Source organism: Papio anubis, chromosome 9 (genome assembly GCF_008728515.1).
Source record: "Papio anubis isolate 15944 chromosome 9, Panubis1.0, whole genome shotgun sequence".
In the NCBI taxonomy this organism is placed as follows: Eukaryota; Metazoa; Chordata; class Mammalia; order Primates; family Cercopithecidae; genus Papio; species Papio anubis.
The window spans coordinates 109,660,786-109,680,674 of NC_044984.1; the positions used below are offsets into that span (position 1 = coordinate 109,660,786).

General features: G+C 42.4%; 1 long non-coding RNA gene across 1 annotated transcript; it reads right to left on the reverse strand.

The window, feature by feature from the left end:
- Window positions 1-390: 390 nt before the first annotated feature.
- LOC103876088 lies at window positions 391-18,085 on the reverse strand. Its single transcript, XR_002515876.2, has 3 exons — window positions 17,522-18,085; window positions 17,336-17,404; window positions 391-5,739 (listed from the first exon to the last, which is right to left on the reverse strand). It is a non-coding gene; the product is annotated as an uncharacterized LOC103876088 (long non-coding RNA).
- Between the last annotated feature and the right edge of the window lie 1,804 nt (window positions 18,086-19,889).

Sequence of the window (19,889 nt, forward strand, 5' to 3'; positions counted from 1 at the left end):
AACAAGAAAATCTTCCCATTTACAATATAAATCAAACTGGAGGACATTATGCTAAGTGATACAAACCAGCCACAGAAGGATAAATACTGCATTATCCTACTTCTATGAGAAATCTTAAATAGCCAAACTCATAAAAGCAGAGATGAGCATAGTGGTTGCCAAGGCTGGGGAAAGACAGACTTGAGGAGTTGTTTTCTCAATGGGTATAAAGTTTCTGTTATGCAACATGGATAAGTTCTCAAGATCTTCTTATAACATAGTGCCTGTAGTTAATACAATAATGTGTACTTTAAAATTTGTTAAAAGGGTGGATCTCATGTTATGTTCTTAACACACACACACACACACACACACACACACACACACACACAAAGAGATAGGAAAACTTTGGAAGGTGATGGATCTGTTTATTACCTTGATTGAGATCCACATTATTTGGGTATTATTGCCACTAAAAATATTGCCAGTAAGGAAACCAGGTGGTACTTTTTTCCATTTTTCTCAGTTGATTTTGCCAGATGATTCTGTTCCAGTTACTTCTTCCTGCAAGAATAAGCATAGTATACACTAAGTTTATTTTGTTATTGTTGCTGTAGTCTTTTCAGATGAGCCGAAAAAGTCACGAACTCTATCAAATCCCAGATTAAAAACAGCAACAATTAAGAAGCCTCTGTAGAAGTTTAAGTGATGTGAATTCTAAAAATTAAAGGGAATGTTTAAGTGCAATTGCTAGAATCCCAGTTCATTAAAATAAATGTAGTTTGAGATTTGGTATCACGTTAAAAATTTGGAAGCTGCTATCATGTTGTGACCTAATTTCATATTCATGGAAAATAACATTTTTGTGGAGGGAGAGAAGTGCTGATTTTCTCATTGACTTTGGCTTGGGGAGGAATCCATAAAGTAGGATATGGGTTTCCCATTCTTGTTCCCCAAAAATGCCTATATTACCTCCAAAACTCAGTGAGAAAACGACCCACTACTTGGACCTCAGATCTCCCATCTACTCTTCTAGTAGTGTGACCTTTTTAAAATATGGTATATGTTGGAGTTTAAATATAAGGCTTCTCTTGAGAAAAGATTTCTGCTGCTAAAAGTAGGTTGATCATCTCAATGGCAAAAACACATTTCCCCCTTGTGGGACTCAATAAAACTATTTTGAAATTTAGTGGGAAAAATAGGCTATAAAATTGTTTTATTTTTCCTGAATAATTCTTTCTCAAGAAAAAAAAAGAGGGTTATTTGTCACTGATCTAAACCATGGTTTTGTATGTTTCAGGTTTATAGGAAAATAAGAAGCTCTCTCTCTCTCTGCTCCCACCTCAATGTTACCACCCCCAAGCAAAACCACAGTCCATTTTCCCTGCTGATGGCCCCATGTACGATGTTAGAAAAAGGATCTGACTGTCTTCCCTTATGTCTGTTTCAAAAGTTATGGACACAGCCCTGGTTTCTCTATTTCCCTGAACATACCATTATTTAAACACCATGGATGGATTCATGTAAACCAGTGGCTTTTAGCCCTCATTTTATATCCAAGCCCCTGGGAACTTTAAAAAAAAATCTAGATTCCCAGACCTCATGCCAGATCTACTGGAAGAGAATCTCCAGGGGTATGTTCTGGGCATCTTTAAAAAAGAGCAATGTAAGGATAGTTTTCTCATTCTTCCTCCTGAAATCAGAGCATAGTCAGTATCACGGAGGGAAGCTGACTTCACTATCTGAGAACAAAAGGCTGTTCATCACCCACTTAGACGCCAACAGGTGGACATGTCAGGAGGCCCAGGAGCTCTTGAACATGCCCTTTCCCTTCATCCACAGGTCCTTTCAGGGTCAAAATACTCTACTCAGCACCATCTTGGTTCCTTTCCTCCATACCAGACACTGCCTAAGACAGATGACACTCCTGAGAAGTCAGGTTATGAACTCCTGAATTAGCATCTTCCAAATGTACTTATCCTGTGCAATGCCCAGTGGAAAATGGAGCTCTGTGGTTAAGTTCATGATATGCTACTAGCACTGACCCTCTTTTAAGAGCCACTATGCTGGTGCACGTCTGTGGTTCCAGCTACTCTGGTGGCTGAGGCTGGAGGATCTCTTGAGCCCAAGAGGTTCAGACTGCAGTGAGCCTTGATCATGCCACTGCACTGCAGCCTGGGAGACACAGTGAGCCTTGGCGGGGGGAGAAAAAAAGAAACAACAAAGAGCCACTATGCACTTGGACTCTAAAAATTTCTGCAATCAAGAAATCTGTTTACTGAGCATTTCCAACCTATATTTGACTATGGTAACCTTTTCTATTAATATCCCTATCAGTATCTGAGGAATACACTTTGCCAAATGTTGATCCTGACTATGAGCTGCTGGATATAAGGCCCAGTGTCCCCTGATGTCTTACTCCTTAAAGCAACCGGAGAAGGAGAGGAAGCAAAGCAGAGTCCAGGAACAGGAAAGATATAGGTTGGCCGAGGGGATTTAGCAGCCTGATGGTAATCAGAGAACTTGAGTGTAATTGCTTGTGTTGTTTCTGAAAGCATCTCAGCCAGGCTGGTGGTCCAATGTCCAAATTAGCTAATGGGTACAGGAGGGCTTTACATGTTTAGAAATGATGGCTTTTTGGATCAGCACTCAAAGATACTCCTTTTTTTTTTTTGAAAATTGCCATTTTCCTCTCATATCATGATTCTCAAACTTTAGCTTGCATCGGCTCCCCTGGAGGCTTACAAAAACACAGATTGTTGGGCTCCACTCCGGGAGTGGCTGAGGCAGCAGGTCTGGAGTGAGGGCAAAGAATTCGCATTTCTAACACCTTCCCAGGTGATGCTGTTCTGTTGGTCTGGGGACCACATTGAAAAGGACTGTTATAGGAGGAAAAGAAGTGCAACAGAAGAAGAGAAGGGGATAAAAGTGATAGATAAAGAGGAAACTGAATAAAAAGAAGAAAGAAAATATAAAAGAGGAGTGGGAGAGAAGATGGGGAGATAGTGAGAATGACAGGAGAACAAGGGAAAAGGGGAGAGATAAAGCTGGGAAAGGAGAGGAAAGCAAGGAAAAGAGAGGACCACAACAGAAGAATACTGAGTAAAAGAGAAAAAAGAGGAAGAAAAACAGAGAAGGAGACTGAGCTGCTTGCAGACTTGCATAAGGGTTCCCAAGGTGTCAACATTGGCATCTGCACAAAGGACCAGTAGGAGGTAAGCTTGTGGCATCTGTGGGGACACCTACTGTATACACAGTAACAACTTCCCCATCCATATTGCTTGTGGATATGCCTGGGTTTCCAGTTCCCTGGACACAGCTTGGTTACACCAGCTACTTTGGAAGCAAACCTGGCTGCAGTTAAAGGAGAAAGCCATGAGAAAGGAGGACAGAATTCTCACGTCCTTATTTCCCTATCCTGACCTCCTCCCCTCCTGGGTCTTGTCAGATCCTGGATTCCCTTCTCAACTTCCCCTCTGACCCAGAAGGACTGCCAACTGAAGCTGGAGCCAACCCTCCCTCCCCAGGGCTTCTGCTCCCGACTGCTGGCCTGCACCCACCCTCCAGCCGCCCCAAGACTCAACAAGACCTACCTTTGGGGGCTGTGTTGGTCTCCACCCCCAATGTCAGACAAACAAATGGGATCTTAGGGGTCCAAGGAGGCCCCACTAGGGGTTGCTGATAAAATTCATGTGTTGTCCCTTGGGCAGCCTTGAGGGCTAGGATGTGTGCATCATCAGAACCCAAAGCCACCTCCACGAGAGGAAATCCTAGTAGGTGGAGAGGAGCCAGGGCTTGGCTATGCCACCTTATTCAAAAGGGGTGCGCAGTGGCCCCTGGAGATGGACTCTGTTGTAGCAAGACGTGGATAAACAGGCCCAGGAATTGTGAGCTCAGCCTGGGAATCAGACTGAGATGGCAGTACCTCTCTCCCCTGGAGGTGTGAGAAATCCTGGCTATAAATCAAGGAAATTAAGTAGAGTGCAGGGCTTAGGGGCATTGCTCAAGCTCCTAATCCAGATCCCAGAGTTGCTGAAAGGGTCACCACGCCCAGCAGCCCAGAAGGAGGGAAGCTCTGTTTTACAGGCTTTCCTCTCCCCAGAGCACAGCGAGGCGGCTGGACGTGGTAGAAACTCCAAGTGTGTAAGCTGCCTTGCCATCCCAAGGCAGCGGAATGTGAGAGCTAGAAAGGGACTCAGAGACCATCTCCTCCTAACGCTCCCCTTTTAAAGGCAGAGAAACCAAGACCAGATGAAGAAAAGAGGAATTTGTGTAAAGGCACACAGAGGCATTTGTTATCAACAAAATCCACAGGTAAATAACACTGCAGGTGGCAACCGGAAACTGTGTCAGGGAGCAATTCACAGGTGATTTGCTGAGAGTCATGAGGTCCTGCAGAACAGTAGGTGGGGATAGAGCAAAGTTCCAGGAGGCAGGACCCATCCTGACAATAAACAGGCAAACAGCAAACCAGTGCCTTTGCCTATCATACAGCTATGCAAGCACATGCATAACTTTTAAAAATTTGTCAACCTTTAGTTTCGATTCGGGGGTGTATTTGCAGATTTGTGACATGGGTATAGTGCATGATGCTGGGGTTTGGAATGCAAATGATCCCATCACCAGGTAGTGAGCATAGTACCCAATAGGTGGCTTTTCAGCCCTTTTCCTTCCCTCCCGCATTTAGTGGTCTCCAGGGACTGTTGCTCTGAACTTGACGTCTATGTGCATTCAATGTTTAGCTCCCATTTACAAGTGAGAACATGAGGCATTTGGTTTTCAGTTCTTGTGTTGGTTTACTTAGAGTAATGGTTTCCAGCTCCATCCATGTTGCTGCAAAGGGCATGACTTTGTTCTTTTGTGTGGCATGCATAACTTTTTGCAAAATTTTGTCAAACATTTAGTATAAGTGGACAAGCAACTTGGAGAGAACGAAAATCTTACTTACCATGCAGATTAAAGACTGACTGTGGGCTTTTTTAGAGTATTTATGATGTGTCAGACATGGGGCCAAGCCCTTTACTTTAGTCTTCTCACTTAATCCTCACAAATGCCAGGAGGAACTATTTTTGTTGCTGCCATTTTTCCAAAAAGGAGAGTGAGGCACAGAGCAACAATTGCTCAAGACTGAAATCTAGCCTCTCTGTGTTTTTTACTTAACTCTCCAATGTGAGCATTTTTCAGTAGCAGAAATTATTGTTCTATGGCATCACTTTTAAGGGCTGACCATGATTTCATGGTAGAGTGGACACAGTGTCTTTGAGCACACAGGGTCTGTGCTGATCTCTGGCAGAGTTCTGCAAACTCTTTTTCTTAAAAGGGAAGAGAATACATATTCTCTGTTGTGCTGACCCTGGGGTCCTGTTGCAAGTACTCAGCTCTGCTGTTGTGGCACGTGCAAGTAGCCATAGACAGTACAGAACCCAATAAAATTTCATTTGCAAAAACAGGAGGTGAGCTGAATTTGGCGAGTGGGCTGTAGTTTGCTGCCTGCACCTTGCTATAAGGTCTCACACCTAGTAAATGCTCAGTAATTACAGTCATTGTTATTGATGTTATCTATCAAAATCGCTTTAACAATATATGATAATAATATACATACATCTCTGAGCCAACGTCTCCGGTACAGACACAAAATCGTGGAGAACAGCGATTCTTCAAATTTACCGTGCATGAGAATCCGTGGAACTTGTTAACAATGCAGAAGTGGCCTCATTTCCAAAGAATCGGATGCAGATAATCTGAGTTAGAGCCCAAGAACTGGCAAAAATAAAGAAGAAGAAGAAGAATCTGCTATTTAAAAGAGCATTCCCGGGTGGCCCTGATGATGGAGAACTGGGGTGAGCATGCTTACAAAAAACACTAAGTGTTTGCTTAGATGAATCATGGACTGAAAAGCAATGAAAGACATCATGGGAAAGGCTGGCAGGAAACTCATGAGTAGGGAGGAGCCAGGTCATGTCCCTGGCAGGACAGCTCTTCAGCCACTTTAGGGTGTCCCAGGAAGGGACAGTGACCAGATAGGCATGGTAGAGTGTTGAAAACAACAGATCTCATTGGGAAAGCATCTACTATGTGCCAGGTGGTTCCCTTGGGTTAACTCAATTCTTTCAACAGCTCTTACATCTGTCCCCTGTCCCCTCGCCATCAGAGTGGAGCAGGGAGGAGCAGAGCTTGCCTACCAGTGGGCAGGATGCTGATGTCAGGGTTTGTGTTCTTGCCACTTCTTCACAGAACCCGCATGAAGATCTGGGTGTTTCGGGGATGGAAAAACTGGGACACAGAGGGTGAGCTGGGCTCAGAGGGGAGAAGGGACCCATGGGTGTTCAAGGCCTCAAGACCTAAATAGTCTGGAGAAAAAGAGCCTGACTTTCCAGCCATCTCTTGATCATGTTGACTGGCAGATTTCTCAAGCGTCCCAAAGGGAAGTTCTATTGGTAAAGTCCTGATTCTCAAGAGTGATTTCTAGACCAGCAGCATCAACAGCACTTGAACTTGTTCAAAATACAGATTTATCGGGCTCACTGCTAGACCCAATGACTCAGAAATTTGCAGAAAGAGAGATTCAGAAATCTGCATTTTAACAAGCCCTCCAGGCTATTGTGATACAAACTCACATTTGAGAATGAGGGTGTAAGGAATTCTTTTTATATATGATAGGGAACAAAAGGACAGAGAGGTCAAGCAGCCTGTCCAAGGTTGCAGAGGCAGTGGTTGTGGGGCTGGGCCTTAACCCCATTGTTCATGGTTTCTCATGAGAGACACCTGGGAGATGCATTAAAGTGCAGTTTCCCCTGCCCTCTCTAGACCGACTGACTCAAGATCTCCAGGGCTAAAGCCCCCAGTTTGTCTTTTAGCAAACTTCCAGGTGAGTCTAGAGTTTTAGAATTCTTCCCTAGTTCCTGTTGCTCTATACTTGTGTAGTTATTTTCTCTTCCCACTGTCCAGTTTCCTTCTTTTCTTTCTCCCACATCCCTTCATTTTTTCCCCTTCTCCTATACTTTGGGCTTCTCTCCACAACCAGCTAGTTGTACATAACTAGTTCGTCGCAGAGAAATTAGAAGAAACCCAGGGTACCGTGTCTTATACCTCTCCGTTTTTAAGCTGGTTAATAAAAAATAATTAAAAATCATCCACAAATATGTTTTTTCTTAGCATTTCAAACAGTATAGAATTTTATAGAGTTTTAGAGAGTAAAAGCTGTTTTTCTTCTGATCCTTCCCAAAACCAGGCAACCCCCAATTACTGTTAATAGTTTAGTGTGTCACGTTCCAGACATCTACATTTTTTATTCAAATAAATATATGCACATATACACTCAGATGATAATTCAAAACAGAAATGGAACTATACTATTCCTATTATACTGTGACGTGGCTCACTTAATAGGATATTGTGTACATTCCTGTGTGTGATTTTGTTTGTTTGTTTGTTATTTATCTATTTTTTTATTTTACTTTAAGTTCTGGGATACATGTGCAGAACATGCAGGTTTGTTACATAGGTATACACGTGCCATAGTGGTTTGCTGCAACTATCAACCCATCATCTAGGTTTTTAAATCCCGCATGCATTAGGTATTTGTCCTAATGCTCTCCCTACCCTAGCTCCCCCATCCCCCGACAGGCCCCGTGTGTGATGTTAGCTTCCCTGTGCCCAGGTGTGTCATTGTTTAACTCCCACTTATGAGTGAGAACATGCAATGTTTGCTTTTCTGTTCCTGTATTAGTTTGCTGAGCATGATAGCTTCCCTGCAAAGGACATGAACCTGTTCTTTGTTATAGCTGCATAATATTCCACGGTGTATATGTGCCACATTTTCTTTATCCAGTCTATCATTAATAGGCATTTGGGTTAATTCCAAGTCTTTGCTATTGTGAACAGTGCCACAATAAACATATGTGTGCATGTGTCTTTATAGTAGAATGATTTATAATCCTTTGGGTATATAATACAAATAAATATAGCATATTCTTGCTAATGGTTATAGAGTATACCACTTTTGAAAGTATATGACTTAGCTGAATTCGTCACGAAGAGATGGTCATTTTTGTAGCTTCCTGTTTTTCACTACTGTAAACAGCATGACCCTAAATATGTGCTTGTACATGTTTGTTTGTTTGTTTGTTTTAAGACAGGGTCTCACTCACTTTATCATCCACGTTGGAGTGCAGTGGTACAACCTTGGCTCACTGTAACCTCTGCCTCCTGGGTTCAAGTGATTCTCCTGCCTCAGCCTCCGGAATACCTGAGATTACAGGTGTGTGCCACCACGCCTGGATAATTTTCATATTTTTAGTAAAGATGGGGTTTCACCATGTCGGCCAGACTGGTCTCAAACTCCTGACCCCACGTGATCCCCCAACTTCGGCCTGCTGAAGGGTTAGTATTACGGGCATGTGCCCATATGCTTCTTTGAACATGTGTAGTCTGAAAGGTGAATTGCTTTGGAGAGAAAATATTGGGATTCAACCTTCTGTCCATTTGGCAATTTTCTTCCATTCTTTTCCAGTCAGAGTTTTCTATGCCTAAGAGGGTAATTGACACAGAATGACAGCTACTTGTTTTCATTGCTGCTTTTCTTTTTTACCTGCTTCTGGGGAGTAAGGGAGAATTGAAAACTGAAATGGATGCACTCTCTTGCCAAAGTGGGAAGATTGTCATGAAGGCCAGCTCAAGCTTCAAGACAAAAGCTATTAATAGTGCTCTTCACATCATTCCTAGAGAGAAAGAAGATGCTCTTACTGATTGAAAAACTTGGCAGTTTTTAGCAACAAGGAAAGTTGGTGAATTTTCCCAGGTTAAGTATGAAACATGACAGAACTTGGATGAGCTGCTCTGACTCCCTATTCATTGTTGCTATTTTCCTTTTTTTTTGCTTTTTTTAAATTATACTTTAAGTTCTGGGATACATGTGCAGAACATGCAGGTTTGTTACATAGGTATACACATGCCTTGGTGGTTTGCTGAACTCACATCTGAACCCATCATCTACTCATTGTTGCAATTTTCTATGAGGCCCCCAACCCCCTGTGATTTCAGTATAAACACCATACAGCCACCCACACCCCACCCGGCTCCCTATGACTCAGTCACATACTCATCCCAGAGTCATTAGAGAATGGAAATCATGAGCAAGATCTGGCTCACACCCAGGGAGTGACAAAGCATGTCCAGAAAATCAGGGATTCCCCTTCTGCCAAGGAGGCACGAGTGGAGACAGCCAATTCTCCATGGTCAGGAGGGAGATGTTTCAAAGCTCCAGGCCTCTGAGGTTGGCAGAACTGCATGTTGTTTTGGGAAACCGTGCATTGCAGCAATTGTGAGGGAACAGAACTGTCTTCGAGGCAAGAGAAATAACAGAGCTGAAATAGATCATGCATTAATGGCGAATTGCAATCTCAGGTCTCATTGGTGCCATGCTCTTAATTATAAATAGTATTTGAAACCCATTTCCCTCCCTCATTAATGATAACAACTAAGTTTGTTAAGTAGTTACTCTGTTTTAGGCACTGTCCTAGAGACTTAGAATACTGTAAGTATTTTGGACAACCCTTTTGATAGGATTATTATGATCCTCACTGCAAATTGAAGAAACCAAGTCTCAGAGAGGCTAGACAAGCACTTTGTTACACAGTTGAGAGAGTATGAATCCCAGGCATTGTGAAAGATTACAATAAGCACAAAATAAAAAGTTCCAATGCATGTTACAAATCATTACTGAAAAGGAGCAAATACATTTAACCTCAAAGTTAACCTCACAGTTTCTGAAGGTTGAGAATCTGGAAGCAGCTTAACTACATGGTTCTACTTCAGAGTCTCTCATGACATTGCAGTCAAGTAGTCAGATGGGCTGTCATCTCATCTGAAGGCTTGACTGAGGGAAATCCATTTCCATGCTTATTCATGTGGCTGTTGGCAGGAAGTCTCAGATTCGCACTATGTGGGTCTCTTTTCAGGGCTGCTCCCAAAATAGCTCCCCCAAACTGCTCCCTGCAATCAGTTGAAAGACAGAGAGGAGACGAGAGAGAGGAGAGGATGGAGGAAGAAAAAAGGAGAGCAGGAAAGTGGGGGATGGGGGAGAAATAATATACCTGCAATATTTTTTGTTATCTAATCTCAGAGGTGAAACACCATCACTTCTGCTGTATGCCATTGGTCAGACCAACCCTGGTACAATGTGGGAGGGAACTACATAAGGATAGGACTATTAGAAGCTGGTTACCATAAGAATACATCTCTCAGCTAGAAAATCTTTGTGGTCTTCATGTGAAACAACATACCGAGGACCTAGTATCCTTTATTTTTTCTCTCCATCCATCACTCAGACCAATGTCAAATGCATACAATTGGAGGGAACATTTCCTGCCAAAGAATGGGGAGTTTCTATCTTGATTCTGCACAGGAATATTGCCCAATAAACTTCGTTCCTGTCAACTCAGTCTCCTCAACAAACAGGCAGGTGGCATTGTTTTCCCTCTTACCACTTTGAACCAAGGATGCTGATTATTCTAACTCCAACTTTATCACAAAAGTTAATTCTCTACCTTGCTCTGCCCTCTCTGTGATGCATGCAGACTATAAAACTCAGGTTCCCTTACCCTTGGCTTTCAGTTGGGTTTGACCAATGATAAACACCAGCAGAAGACTGAGGGTGGCAAGAGAGAGTGCTTGGGTATCAATGCCTCTATTCCCTTTCTGCTTCTGTATTATATATCTGAAAGGGTTTGTGGCTCCCCATGTCTACACCACTCACTGGGTGGCCTCACTTCCATGGCTCCAGCTTACATTGGACCCCAAGAGTCCTTTTCCTCCCACTGCCCCTTGTGTTTTAGGGCTGGTGACAACTTCCTGCTTTTAGAAGTCCCTGATGGTGCTTCATCATCCATTTCTGGTTCTCCTAACTCAGCTCATAATTCTGTAAAAAGTCCTTATAGAAATGTCTCTCAGTTAAACAGCTGAATGGAATTTTTTTTTCTGTTGGGATCCTGGCTCCACAGACAATGAAATGGGCTCTGACTCCCACACCTTTGTTTCTTCACACTTCAAGACAATCCTTTAAACATGTATAAGTGTAGAGAAGGGCATAAGGCTCACTTTCGTAAACATGGGATTTGAGAAATCCCTTGAGACATATTATGGGGTATAAGGATTCACAAGGCCTAGGATTCACATGGCCCTGACCACCACATCACCCCAGCAGAACCTTTTGAATCATCAAAAGTTTTATGCATTTTAAATGTGGAATGCATGAATGTAGGCTTTAAGAGGATTTCCAGTGGATGATTACCTAGGGCACTGAAATGTGAGGAGCTTGAGTAAGTTCTTCCTCATCCCCCAAATCCCACCTCCCTACCAAAACCAATCACGGTTTGCAATTTGAGTTATGTAACACTGTGTATGGCCTCCTCTTTATTATAATTTCCTCATAGGAATCTATTGTTTTTTTCTTTCTGGGGAAAGAAGGTAGAGGAAACCTAAGTTTGAACATCCCTTCCTTAGACGAATAAAATGTAGTAGTCTTCTATTACTGATAGTGTCTAAGAGAAAAGAGAAATAGCAAAGCTGGCAATGATTTTGCAAATCACTCCCTCTTACATTCATTCATCCATTAATTCCCTTATTCATTCCGAGATCTGTACCTTGTATTATGGAGGTTCTGAGGGTGCACAAATAAATCTGATGGGGTACCTTCCTTCAAGGACTCCACAATTGAGAGAAAGTAAGCAGACAAGAGCAAAACAGCCAAAGTAAAGCAGAGCTTTTTGTCATTGTATTTGTTTGTTTGTTTGTTTAAATCTAGACTTTCTCTCTTTTCCTCTACCACAGAAGGTCAAACTGAAGGAGGATTCTTCCATGTGCTGTGTTCCATAAGAGTAGATTAAATAATTAGGATGATTTTATTTGTTCATATTTAAGAAGCCATTTCTCAGGCAGGTTCTATGGAGGAGGGGTGGAGAATGAAGGCAAAAAAAACCCAGGAAAAAATCATTCTAATTAAACCATACCTCCAAGCTAAAGGAAATCTCTATTTTAAAAAATTTTTTTTTATTAAATAAGCAAACAAAATCCTCTCACTTCCCCTCTTTGATGAATCCTTGCTTCACGGCAGTTCCTGAAGTTACAACAGTACATGGGCCCATTAGTCCAATCACCAACTATCAACTCAAGCTGGAGGAAGACAAATGAAGCTTTCTCCCTTTTTCCCTATACAACTTTAACACCACAATTACAGATGTACACATCAAGGTGGGAAGATTGTTGTTGTTTTTGTTGTTGCTTGTTGTTTGTGTTTTGGTAGAGCTTCTTTTATCTTTGTTCTTGGAATTTAAAAGATCTAAGGGAGTTGACCTGGAAAGATATTTATACTTTATTGGTGAATGGGAAAAGTTGCTTACTGAAAGACATATACAGTTTAATCTCACTTGTATGGACATATAAGTGTATGCCTATGTGTGTCTGGGTGTATATATCATACTTAAGAATGTACAGAAAATGTGGATGAATATAAATTAAAAGGTAAATAGTTTTCATTTTAAGTAACAAAATTGCAGATCATTGTTATTTTTCTCTTAGTGTTTATATTGATTTTTTTCAGATTTTTAACTTTTTAATATTGCTACCACTTATGGAATACTTGCTCTGTGTTTTCATAAGTGCCGTTTACATCCACTACCTCCTATAATCCTTTAGATACCCCACAGAGAGGGGTCCTATTATGCAGATCAAAAAAGTAAAGTCCAGAAAGATTAAGACTCTTGCATAAGGTCACAAAACTCGTAAGTTGTAAGTTTAAGATTGGATCGGCTGGGTTCTGTGGCTCACGCCTGTGATCCCAGCACTTTGGGAAGTCAAGGCTGGCAGATACCGAGGTCAGGAGATCGAGACCATCCTGGTCAAAATGGTGAAACCCCGTCCCTACCAAAAATACAAAAATTAGCTGAGTGTGGTGGCACACGACTATAGTCCCAGCTATTCGCAAGGCTGAGGCAGGAGAATCACTTGAACCCGGGAGGCGGAGGTTGCAGTGAGCCGAGATTGAGCCACTGCACTCCAGCCTAGTGACAGAGCGAGATTCCATCTCAAAAAAAAAAAAAAAAAAGGAATGTGTTTTTTATGTGAAGATATTTTTAAAAACATTATCTAGAAAAAGAACTATCGAATTAATTCCTAAAGCAATTTAGAGAGTTAAAGGGAAGGGCAAAACTCACACTCATTTGAAAACTCCCTACCACATTTTCTAGGAGCCAAGTTGTTTGACCAAAGCTCTAGATATTGGTGTGGTTAAAATGAAGTGAGAAAAAAGCAGACCAGCAAAGAGTATGATACCATTTTTCTAAGAGAGCGTGAAAGAGAGAAAGACAGAGAATGTTATATTTTCATCTAAGATGATTGTCATTATAAGATTCAATATTGATTTGATGTCTGCTTTTATTTAGAGGGGTATGAGATGAATGGTGTGAAATATTAAATATATGTACCTATCCTTTATTTTAAGATGTGTCGGGATCTCAGAAATCAGGAGAGCACGTGTGTACCTTAGAATCAAGGAACACTCACGGCAGATAATCTTTGCAGAAATAAGGACCAAAGGCCGGGCATGGTGGCTCAGGCCTATAATCTCAGCACTTTGGGAGGCTGAGGTGGTTGGATCACTTGAGGTCAGTTCGAGACCAGCCTGGCCAACATGGCGAAACCATGTCTTTACCAATAATATATAAATTTGCTGGCCTTGTTGGTGGGTACCTGAAATCCCAGCTACTCAGGAGGCTGAGGCAGGAGAATTGCTTGAACCCGGGAGGCGGAGGTTGCAGTGAGCTAAGATTGTACCATTTCACTCTAACCTGAGCGACAGAGTGAGACTCTGTCAAGAATAAAGAAAGAAAAGAAAGAAAGAAAAGGAAGGAAGGAAGGAGGGAAGGAAGGGGGGGAGGGAGGGAGGAAATGAAGGAAGGGAGGGAAGGAGGAAATGAAGGAAGGAAGGAGGGAGGGAGGGAAAGGAGGGAGGGAGGGAAGGATGGAGGGAAGGAAAGAAGGAGCAAAATATTCCAAGGAACAAAATATTATTTATTATCTCTGCATTTCTCATGTTTTCTACATTGAGTACTTATCACTTTTGTCATAATTAAAAGTTTATTTTAAAGACAAAGTAATTGCATTCAAAAACATCTTTCTGCATTATATCCTGTTTCTCATTATACCCCGTCTCTCATTATGCGCCTTCTCTCTGTATGAACCCACAGGGGCAGAGATCTGTAGACCTGTCTACTCCTTGAAGGGTTAAAGCTATGTTTCTGGAGACCACTAGTATTTGACCTACAGCTGGCCCATTTTACAGATGAGAAGAAGAAGAATCAAGTCGAATACAAGTTAGAATTTTCAACCCCTATATTTTAGCAAGGATATTTTTGTTGTCTAACAACCTACTTTATAGGTCGCTGGAATCAATACAAATACCCAGGGCCAGTCATTTGGAGACCTTTCCTCTCTTAATGTAACCCAGTTCTATTCACTTTTCATGTTTGAGTGTCTTCCTCATCTCCTCACCTGTGTATCTTCCTTGTCCCTTACAGCATCTTCTTCCTTGCAGCTTTAAGTTACCATGGTTCCTCCGGCCTTAGCTTTGCCCCACACGATGTCTCTGCACAACATTTTAGCTCCCGAACTTCCCTGTCACCGCCACTCAATGTCCTCCCAGCTAACTTACAGAAAGACAGGGAATTCCATTGGCCTATTCACCTTCATCTGTGCCAAGTAACACCACCGGTGACAGCTCAGCTGAAAGGCAACCAATAAATGACTTCCCCTGAGTCCATGGTGGTCCTTATTTCCTTGTATATTGACACCACTCTTGCATTTATACGATCATTCATGTATTCAATCAACAACTATGTATTGAGCACCAACTCTCTGGTAGTTCTAAGCACTGGGAATATAACAGTAGACAAAACAGGCAACAGTGACCCAGTGTGGGTAGGGGGGTCAGGCATTAAATTGATATGTATGTAAATTATGTGGTGTATTTGATAGGAATCAATAAGGCAGAGTGAGGTGGAGGGGGAGGTATTAGGGAGGTTATGTTTTTAAATAAGATGGCCAGAATAGGCCTCCTCGAGGCGACATTTGAACAACAATTGGGAGTAAGGGAGTATTCCATGATGCTATCTTGGGAAGGCGTTTCAGGCAGAGGGGGCAGTGAGTGCAAAGGCCCTGAGGCGGCAATCATGCCTGGTGTGTTTGAGGAGCATGATGGGAAGTCTGTGCATCTGGAGGAGAGTGAGGAAAAGCACCACGCGGGAGATGAAATCATATACCCCCCAGTAGGTGGAGGGTGGGTGGCCACATAGAGCCTGTGGGTCATTGTAAGCAATTTGGGTTTTACCCTCCTTAGTCTAATTAAAACAGAATATTTCACCAAAGCACTTTCAGAGCCCCTCTTTGCACATGTATGGAGGCGTTAAAAACAGAAAAAGGCTACAACAACTTTTCTTTCAGGGAAGAAAAGCTAAAATCATTATGCAGGTAAAGTGCATAGGAAGTCCTAGTTGTGGTGCCTGCACGTGTACACACACATATGCACATGTATGCGTGCCTGCTGTCTCACACACACACATGCGCGCGCGCACACACACACACACACAGAGTCCTCCCTGAGAAGTAGGGGTGATATAAATAGAGAAATGGCGACGGTGGCAGCCTGGAGCCTTGGGCTGAGGTTGGATGAAGCCGTGGCACTAATGCTAATGAATTCTGATGATTTGGAGCGGTCATTAAACTAATAAGCCCATCTCCAAATTAGCACAGCGGTTGCAGCCAGCGAACATTTAATCAAGCCACCTTCATTATTTTAGACACGGCACACTTGGCGAAAGTGGCTGTAGGAGACGAGACTGGGGACCCTCATCTGATAATTTTATCACTTGCCTGCCAGAGCGTGAAGGAATCAGCGTGATGAAGTTGCCCTGTTGGTTTCTTTCCCTGCCAGAAGGGAATGCCAGGGAAAACCAAGCCTTCGTCTCCTCTATAATTACATGAGCCCGATCTTTTTAAAAAATGTCTTGTGATACATTCATGATTTCTGATTTTGAATTTATTCTTTAAGTTTTACTAGTTGGTGTCTATCTTCTAAAGAGCTTCTCTGCTTCAATTCCTCCCATTCTTTCTCCACCTCCCTCTCCTACCAAAAATTGATCCAACCCCTGGCCCAGCAACCCCACCCTTGCAAACCTCAGCTCAGACAAGGCCATGCATGAGGAAGGAGGGTGGTGGGTGCCCATGGAGATTTTCAATTCCTCTCTTGAAATTTCTGGCCACATCTCTCTTTTACATATGCCCCAGCATGCCCTGAAATGCCACCTTTTCTGGGCCAGTTTGTGATCTCTGTGGCCTGATCAAAGATGAGGGTGACCAACTCACCTTGGATTTCCTGGGACTTTTCTCGTTTTAGCACTGAAAGTCCCATGTCCTAGGGATTCCTTAGTCCCTGGCAAACTGGGACTGCTGGTCCCCATGTCAGAGATTCAGCATCATTTCCGTCTCATAGTGGGCTTCAGTTTTTTGAGTGTAGTTTGGGTTTATGTGGTTGTTATTTATAAAGGATGAAATGCTGTTTCCCATAAGCAGCTCTGTCTCTCTCTCTTTCTCTCCCTCTTTCTCTTTCTCTCTCTCTCTCTCTCCCCCCTTATATTTCTTCTCTCTGATTCTGTCTCAATTTCTTCCTCTCATTAGGAAGATTAGATGAGTTAACGCTCCATGCCTGGGAAAGTTCTGTATAAGATAATTGCATCCAACTCCCTGATTTTAAAATCAACTCAAAATTGACATCACGGAATGCCTGGGGCGGGGCTCTCCCAGCCGGGAGGAGCTGCATGTGGAAACTGAGGCTTAGAGAGTTAAATTCTGCACTCAGGATGCCGGAGGTTCGTCCTCGGTGGTCCCTTGCTTCATCCCCAGGCCTGTCTGACTCCAAACACTGCCCTGGTAGGCACTGTCCTCTATGGCCTTAGGGAGCCACTTAACTTCAGTTTCTCCATAATACAAAAAGATAAATAATCCCTGCATTTTCTTCCTCACAGGAAGATTTAGGGTGGAATGAACAAACAGACTGTAGATGGTTCTCTCCAGCAACAGCAAGTGGGGAACAGTCCAATCATCATTACTGTTTACCCGGGTCCTTTCCCTGGGGTATTCACTTTTCTTTGCCTTGGATAGAAATAGAAAGAGTGTGTGTGTGTGTGTGTATTAACTGCTGCTGAACAATTTCACCATAGTTCTCAGAGAAAGTGGCCCTCTGTAGGCATAAGAGGGATAGAACATTGATCCCACAAAAGCATGCAAAGCTAAAAGCTGTTCTTACCTTTACAAACACTTCTGTCAGGCCTGGGGAGGCCTCCTGGTTGGAGGATCAGGGAATTAGACCATGAAGCTGCAGAAACAGGACAGAGGAATTGAGTAAATAAACACGCCATTTGAAGGTGATTAAGTGGTTGACAGGAACCTCATCGTGGGTGGGTTAATTGATCAATATTTACTGAATCCTTACATTAGAGGCCATCCTGAGTCTTTAGAAGACGTCATTCTTGCTGCAGAGGTAATGGAAAAGATCTTTCGAAAGCCAAGACTCCAGTTCCGGCATGTGGCAATCTATCCTCTTTCTGAAATGATAATGCCCACCATCATTTATTGAGCATTTACTAGGACCCTTGATGTACATTATTGAATGTGCATTATGGATAAATATATATAACAGATAAATATACATATTTTATTTTAAAATCTGCATTATGAAGTGTACGTTATTTTTATTGGATTCTCATGTTAATCTCTCAGAAAACTGAGACTCAGAGAAGCTAAGTGACTTACCCGCTGGAATGAGGCTCCTGTGTACACCTTCTCAACTTCCACGGATTCTGCCCCCCTTCGCCTGAGTATCATTTTAGATAAGCTAGAGCAGAACTCTGGGATTCTTGTTGTGTGCACAGATCACCTGAGGTCCCTTATTAAAATGCAACTCCTAGGTCTGGGCGCAGTGGCTCATGCCTGTAATCCCAGCACTTTGGGAGACTGAGGTGGGTGGATCGCTTGAGGTCAGCAGTTCAAGACAAGACTGGCCAATGTGGTGAAACCATGTCTCTACTAAAAATACAAAAATTGGCTGGGCTTGGTGGTGCACCCCTGTAGTTTCAGCTACTCAGGAGGCTGAGGCATGAGAATTGCTTGAACCCAAGAGGCGGAGGCTGCAGTGAGCTGAGATCTCACCACTGCACTCCAGCCTGGGTGACAGAGTGAGATTCTGTCTCAAAAAAAAAAAAAAAAAAAAAATGCAGCCCCTGATTCAGTAGGTCTGAAAGAGGGGGTCCAAGATTCTGAACTTCCAACAAACCCCCAGACGAGGCTGATGCCAGTCAATCTGCAGGTCACTCTTTGAGTGTCAAGGGGCTAGGATTTGTGGCAGTAACAAACATCCCCCAAATCTTGATGGGTTGAAATAACAAGGGCCCATGTTTTATGCATGCTACACGTTCATCACAGGCTGGCTGAGGGCTCTGCTCCATGCCATCCTCACTTTAAGAATAAGAATAATGGAGGAACTATCATATGGAATACTGCCATTCACAAGAGCAGAGGAGAAAAGATCTCTGGTGGATCTCACACTGGCATTAAATACCCATCAAGAAGTTCACAACTCATTGGCTAGATTTAATCACATGACCCTAACTAAGTACAAGGAGATCACAGATTGTCTATTACCTTTGGGAAAGATGAAGAGTCAGAAATATTTGGTAAGCATCAGTAAAACCATCACAGCCTCCTACAAATAAATCCAACAAGTGTTTACCAGGCACTGATTAAACAACCCACACAAAGTGAGGCACTATGGGGGATATTCAAAAAACTCTTTGCTCCCTTTCGTGTGAACCCTGGCTACTTCAACAACAAAAAGGAAAATATTTGAATGACAGTTCAAATTACATGCACACAAAAGGCACATCAAAAGTTTTGCAACTTTAAAATATGCAGTGACTACAAAGGATCTTCTTGACTTATGCAAAATTTGAATTGCACAAGACTTTCCAAAATAAAAACTATTGCATAAGCTGGGAGTGACTGTGTTTTAAATGGAGATCACCCTGTACGCATATTTTTGCATACTGTCTTTTTTTCTTATCATTTCCACATCTTGGATTTTAGAGATGGCATCATTTTCTCAGGCTGTAATATTCTAATGTATTTAACCAGTCTTTTTTGTTGAATATTCAGATTCTAATTTTTTGGCCATTTTTTTTTTTTTCTTCTTTAAGAAACAGTACATCATTAACTCTAGTCACTCTGTTGCAGAGCTGGTCTTCTGAATTTATTCCTCTTATCTAATTGAACTTTTGTGTCCTTTGGCAAACATCTCCCCAACAACCATGCTCCCTCCACCAGCCCCTGAAAACCATCATTCTACTTTCTGTTTCTATGAGTTAAATGTTTTTAGATTCCACATATAAATGAGAGATCATGCAATATTTGTCTTTCTGTGGCTGGCTTATTTCACTTAGCGTAATGTCCTCCAGTTTCATGCACATTGCCACAAATAACAGGATTTTTAAAATAAAGCTGAATATTATTCCACAGTGTACATCTACCACATTTTCTTCATCTATATGTTGTTCTGTTGATGGACACATGTTGCTTCCATAACGTGGCTGTTGTGACTAATGCTGCCATGAACATGTGAGTGTGGCTATCTCTTTGACATGCCAATTTCATTTCCTTTGGATATATAACCAGTAGTGAGATTTCTGGATCATATGGTAGCTCTATTTTTTCTGGGGGGTGGGGCGACTGAGTTTTGCTCTTGTTGCCCAGGCTGAAGTGCAATGGCGTGATCTCAGCTCACTGCAACCTCCGCCTCCTGGGTTCAA